Raw genomic sequence first — 6755 nt, forward strand, 5'->3', positions numbered from 1 at the left:
TTCGAAAACCGAAGCATTTACTTGAGGGTTTTCGGCGTTTGTAAATCGAAATGTTCATCAACGGAGACCTTCGAAAACCGAGGTACTGCTGTACAGCTCTGTCCCGGTCCATGCCCATGGGCAGGCACAGAAAGGAAAGAGGGCAATGCATTTGGAGAGCAGACGGCAGAGCACAAGAAGAGGGCGCAAGGATTGCTGGCAGTTGTACGCCAAGGGGCTCAGTAGCCACCAGGGTTTCAGGTGGAGCTATTGCGTGGGATTCTGGGAGCAGTAGGCAAGACAGCCCCAAAGTCTTGTGGGAGTCGTAGTCTTCGGAACTACTTCCATGTTGAGCTTCCGCGCGTCTCGCAGTTTGGTTTCCCAGCACCGCAGTGTGCCCAGGTGAGTATTTCCTCCTGTGATGGATGGGCCCATGGGCGTCCGCTCTTTGTTGCCCACTAAAGTCTGTTCCCCACACAGCAGCCAAAGGGATCCTTTTAAAACCTAAATCAGATTATATCCCTTCTCGGCTCAAAACCCTTCCATGTCTCCCATCTCCCTCTGAATAATATTAAAACTCTACGTTGTGGGTCTCTGACAACTGCACAGATTCACCTGCTACTGGTCTTCCACCTTCAGGAGGTGACACCCCAGAACTGGGTGACTCGTAGACGTAGGGGAGAGACAGTCCAGGGTGACTTTGTGTCCTGTCCTGTGGAGGAGCTGGGTGGAAGGTGGTGGTGCTCTCAGGAGACAGAAGCAGCTGGGCAAGAACAGGCTTCTGCCTGCGGAGCAGGGGGACTGGGCAGTTCCAGCACTAGGATCTGAGAGAAGGACCAGTGGGAACTCTCAGGGGGGCATTTGGAGGACCAGCCTGGTGGACATTGCCTTTCAGTCACCCACAAGGAGAATGAGCTGCGTGGGACCTGAGGACCACGAGGAGGCCGCTCCAAAAGAGACTGGAGACTCAGCAGGAGAAAAACACAGGAGAGCAGAGAGAGAGGATCAAGAGAAACACTTTCACTTTTTCCCCCCTTCTTCTGCCTCCCCCCACTCCGATCCAAGCTGTTGTTTCTCAGTCTAGTTGTGTAGGACACAGCTCCCTGGCCCATGCTGGTGTTATGAGCCTTGCACTCCCCCCAGCTGAGGCAGTCGGTCACTGGTCAATGGTTGGCTATCGTTGGTTGGCAGCTCACAGCCGCTCAGGCCGACCTCTGACTGCTCATGGCAGCCCAGCTCCAGGGAGAGCCCTTGTTCACAGTCTTAGCTATAGAGGGCGCAGGTCACTTGCCTATGTGGGAATTGAACCGGGGACCTCGGTGTTAGGAGCCAGGCACTCCAACCACCTGAGCCACGCAGCTGGCCAGGAAAAAGATTTTTAAGGGCGTATTGCTCAGCTGTGACAGATTTGCCTCATGGTCATGGCTAATGGATTCTGAGGGCTGCCTGCTGAGCCCAGTGACAGGGAAGAATACTTTAAGCAGAGGCAAGAGCCAGTGTAAAAACCTGGAGACAGGAGTGTACCTAGGGTGTTTGAGAATAGAGGCCAGTGTGGCTGAAGACACTGGGAGATGAGGTCAGAGAAAAAGAGAGTCAGAACGCATGCAGCCTCATAGGCCATTAGCTTTTCCTAAAGTGAGATGAGATGCACGGGAGGATGTAGAGAAGATACTGGGCAGGAACCTGCTGGCTTTGTGGAGAATAATGTGTGTATCATAGCAGCCTTCTTAAGCCAGCACATATGTATGGCCCAACCCCACCTCTGGAAAACGCCTGCCGGGTCCACAGCCTGGATCTATTTCGGGGAGCAGCACTCTGCAGGCAGCCTCCCCGGAGGCAACGACCCCGCCAGCCAGAATCCACTGTAACCCGCCTTCCCTCCCTACCCGTCTAGGAGAAGCTGACCCTTCCCACCCCTCCCTGGACCCCGCGATGCCCGCGCCGCAGTGCGCCTCCTGCCACAAGGCGCGCGCCGCCCTCCGCCGTCCACGCTCCGGGCAAGCGCTGTGCGGCACCTGCTTCTGCGCTGCCTTTGAGGCCGAGGTGCTGCACACGGTGGTCGCGGGCCGCCTGCTGCCCCCCGGCGCCGTGGTGGCCGTGGGTGCCTCGGGAGGCAAGGACTCAACAGTACTGGCCCACGTGCTGCGCGAGCTGGTACCGCGCCTGGGCATCTCGCTGCAGCTGGTGGCCGTGGACGAGGGCATCGGCGGTTACCGGGACGCGGCGCTAGCCGCCGTGCGGCGCCAGGCGGCCCGCTGGGAGCTGCCGCTCACCGTCGTGGCCTACGAGGACCTCTTCGGGGGCTGGACGATGGACGCAGTGGCCCGCAGCACAGCGGGCTCCGGCCGTAGCCGCTCCTGCTGCACCTTCTGCGGGGTGCTGCGGCGTCGGGCGCTGGAGGAAGGGGCGCGCCTCGTGGGAGCCACGCACGTCGTGACGGGTGAGCACAGGCCCAGCACCCCGGGACGCTGTGGGAGAGAGGACCGTGCTCATACACGGGTGAGGGCGGGCATTGCGGGGAATGAGGCGCAAGCCCAAAAAGTGAAAAGGAGACCCTGGGTGTGACCTGGTGGAGGCCCGCAACCAGGACAAAGGGATCTGCATGCCACTGAAGGTTCACGGGCGTGGTATGTGCCCGGCCCTGGGAGGCGTGGGGCCGGCTTTCCAGTCGCTGCCGTCATCTGGACACACACACATTGGAAAACAGAGGTTGAGGGTTCTCTCTAGGGGCCAGGGCTGTGGTTCTCCGCGTTGAATAAAAGTAAAGGCATTCTTTGTATCTCCTTTCACAAAAGGAGGGGCGGCAGGACTATCTCCCGTCAGAAGCCATCTGCAGTCTGAAACGCGACTGTCTTTTAATTCCTTTTTCTCCGTTGGCTTCTCTGATAACTCGCTATTCTCTCCCAGTCATTACTTCGGTAAATAATTATTGACCATTTACTATGTACCAGATATAAGCTATGTAACCTAGAACAAATCTCCTAACGCCGTTTCCTCTTGTAAAATGGGGAGGGAGATCCATAGTGTCTGGGTCCTAGATTGTCCAGAATTGGATGAGTTGTGTGTGAAGCACTTAGACTAGAGACTGAAAAGCAGGGAGCATTATGTAAACATCTGCTGTCGTGATACACAAGACAGTCTGCTCCTGCCGGATTCTCACACACATACGTATAACCTGACAAGTAATAGTACTCAGGAAAAGTACACAGACTCTGCGAGTTTGCAACCGGAGGACCTGGTGGAGGGAGAAAGGTGGGGATTAAGAAGCGTTTCCCGAGTGAGCCAGACCTGACTCGGTGAGGAGGAATGGGGGTGGGGCGAGCTGTTCTGAGCAGAGGCAACAGCTTACGCGGAGGCCTGAGGAGAGGAAGTAGGGCCAACTTGAGAAGCCCTGAAAAGACCAGTGTTTTACTGCATAGACTCAGATATACGATGATAAAACGCAGGGTAAGATTTCGCTTAAATTTGACAGTGACTGTTGTGTAAATAGTCACCTTCTCCCTGGTCTTTCCATGATCTGCATTTCCAGAGGCACTTGTGTCAACAGCTCTCCTGAGGTTCTGCGTGAAATGCATTTTGACTTCTGGGCAGTCAAGTACTCTTTAACCGAGACTGAAATGATATTGTAGCGTAAAGGACGTTCACTCCCTCCGTGAAAGGGCATCTAGCACAGGGCCTGTTTTGCAGTAAGCCGGTGGCAAATGAGGGCACCCCAAGTTGCTCCACTGGAGCCTGTGTGACCCCCCGTTTCTCGTTGTGTCCACCTTGCACCTCCACTTGGCTGCCCCACGCTACCTGGGGGTCTCCATGGCCTGCACCTCTTGCCGCTACCTGCTCCGTCTCTCTGGGTCCAGGCTGCCCCACGGTGCCCGCTCCTGACCTGCTCCCCATCTCTGCCCCAGGCCACAACGCCGACGACATGGCGGAGACCCTGCTCATGAACTTCCTGCGGGGCGACGCTGGCCGGCTGGCCCGGGGCGGGGGCCTGGGCTCGCCGGGCGAGGGGGGCGCCCTGCCGCGCTGCCGCCCGCTGCAGCTGGCGTCGCAGAAGGAGGTGGTGCTGTACGCGCACTTCCGCCGCCTCGACTACTTCTCGGAGGAGTGCGTCTATGCGCCCGAGGCCTTCCGCGGCCACGCGCGCGATCTGCTCAAGCTGCTGGAGGCGGCGCGGCCATCGGCGGTGCTGGACCTCGTGCATTCGGCGGAGCGCCTGGCGCTGGTCCCGGCCGCGCGGCCCCCGCCCCCCGGCGCCTGCTCCCGCTGCGGGGCGCTGGCCAGCCGCGCGCTCTGCCAGGCCTGTGCCCTCCTGGACGGCCTGGACCGCGGCCGGCCCCGCCTGGCCATCGGCAAAGGACGCAGGGGGCGGGACGAGGTGGGGACGCCGCGGGAGCCGGGGCGGGTCCGAACTCCGGTCCCGGAGGCCGTCCCCACTTTCTAGGGCCCCCACTGCTCCGCTGGGATCCCACCAGGGAGCACGGGGCCCCTGTAAATGACTGAATAAACCTGAGTTACCTTTGCTTCCCTGTGAGGTTGGGAGGGGGATGGAACCGGTTACCTGTGACCCTGCGGAAGCTGCGGCCTGGACTCTGGGTCTCAGGGGAGGGAACTCAATTTTCCCCTCCTGAGCAAGTGGGAATTAGGGGGCTGCTTTCCCGTACCTCTGCCAGGTTCTGGGCGTGCTCAGTCCTAACCCTTCTTGAGCACCTACTACCGCGTGTGTCTGGTGTGCCATGTGTGCCTGTAGTGGGATAAGCAAAGCCACATGACTCGCTGGGCGCACGTCATTCACGGTAATCATGATGCTTCGTGAGCACTGCGCATCCTGCGGGCGCCGCACCATCTGCTTTCATCCGCACCAGGACCTCACCGACTGCAGCCTGAGGCCCGGGTAATGGCCTGAAGGCCCTGGCTGGAGAGCGACGGAATAAGCGTTCATACCGGGTTTGCCTGGGGCTCTAAAAGACAGTGAATTTGCTGCCTCCCCCTACCACCACCACACACACACCTGACTCCCCCTGGTGTCTCTGTGTGATGGGTGAGAGCTGCTGGGTGGGCTCCCCAGACCTCCAATTCTGGAGGCAGAGCTGGGTGCGCCCAGGTCAGTGACTTAACCCCTCTGGTCTTCAGTTTCCTCCTCTGAAAATGGAGTCAAAGCCCCCCATCAAGGCACTATTGTGAGGATTTGATCAAGTGCTCAGTAAAGGGTGCCGACTTGGTTTTTCACATTAAGCTTTGGCTACCGGGGCCTCTGGATGTCGGGGGCACTGCCCTGCCCGCCCAGGCAGGTGTGAGGCCCAGAAGCTTCCTGCCTGAACCCTGGGGTGACATGGTGTTTTCAGTCCCACCTCCAAGCTTTGTTGGGCTGGTCCCTTGTCAGTAATGCCCTCCCTTTCCCATGTTCCTGCCCCTCCAGGGTCCTCCTAGAAGCCTCCCTGATTCTCAACTCCCAACCCACCCAGCCTAGGATGTAGGACTCTCCCAGCCCCTGGGTCCTGCCCTCATGTGTGGCCATCCACACGCTTTGGGTTTTGTTTTACCTAATTAGACTGAGCTTTGAGGGCAGAGACCAGGCCTCCCTTCCCATCAGATAATACAGCATCATTCTTCAGCTAACATGTATTGAGCTCCTAATGTATGCAGGGGCGTTTCTAGACATTGATGGGGGGAAAAGACAAAAGCTTTCACTCATGGAGCTTACAATCTTGTGGGAGAGGGACAACAAAGAAAGAAATAAGTACTTAGTGGTCTGATGATGAGTATGAATAGGAAGTAAAGCAACATGAGGGGAAGGCGGTGAGGGTTACTATTTTAGTTTGGGAGGTCAGGGCTTCTTTGAGCAGGTGGTTTGGGCAGAGACCAAAAGCAAGGGAAGTTTCTAGCCATGATGGAATATCATGTCAGAACAACACTTCCACTGAGACCAAATTGGAAAAAAAAAAAATACAACAGACACACAGATATAAAATAGAATCTGTTCCTATGCAAAGCGAAATAAGTCAGAAAAGGTCGAGAACCATATGACTTCACTGATATGTGGGATATAAAACAAAGCAACAAAGGACCAAGACAAAGGAACAAAAACTTAGACACAGACAATAGCTTAGTGGTTACCGGAGGGTAAGAGGGGACAGGGGTTGTAGAAGAGGTTAAAGGGGGTCAAATATATGGTGATGGAAGGAGAACTAACTGGGTGGTGAACACACAATGTGATATACAGATAATGTATTACAGAATTGTACACTTGAAACCTATATAATTTTCCTAACCATTATCACCCCAATAAATTTTAATTAAAAATAATAGAATCTATTTGAAGACATCAAAGAGCTGCCAAGGCACCCAAAGTCCCAGAGGAAAGAGAAGCCCATTCTGCCTGAGGGGCCAGAAGGCTAAGGAAGCAACCAGAAAGCGTAGGCTAAGAGGCTGCAACCTGAGATGAGTGTTCAGCAGTGTCATGGGGCTGGAGGCGGGAGTGGAGTTGGGGGCCACTGAGGCAGGCAGGGCTTGACGGGCCAAAATCCTGGAAAGAAGGAATGAGCTTTGAGGTGAGCCCAATACTGTGCTCGTATTTCCCCTAGTGTTTGATGTTCAGGGTCTTATAAGAAGGAGAGGCCCCGGAAACACTTTAGGGCCCAAGCAGGATTACAAATGAGAAGAAAGTCACCTGCAAGTAGACCCCCCCACAAGAAGACCAGAACCCAGCTTCAAACCCAGTCAGTCCCACACTGAATTAAGAAGATCCCTACTCTGTCTGCTTGCCAGAAAGCAAAAGGAGG

At 56.2% G+C, this 6755-nt stretch overlaps 1 pseudogene; it reads left to right on the top strand.

The window, feature by feature from the left end:
* The first annotated feature begins 230 nt into the window (after nt 1-230).
* On the top strand, nt 231-4496 carry LOC109443185 (cytoplasmic tRNA 2-thiolation protein 1; annotated as a pseudogene).
* Nucleotides 4497-6755: the final 2259 nt, after the last annotated feature.

This window comes from Rhinolophus sinicus, linkage group LG11, assembly GCF_036562045.2.
Source record: "Rhinolophus sinicus isolate RSC01 linkage group LG11, ASM3656204v1, whole genome shotgun sequence".
Lineage (NCBI taxonomy): Eukaryota > Metazoa > Chordata > Mammalia > Chiroptera > Rhinolophidae > Rhinolophus > Rhinolophus sinicus.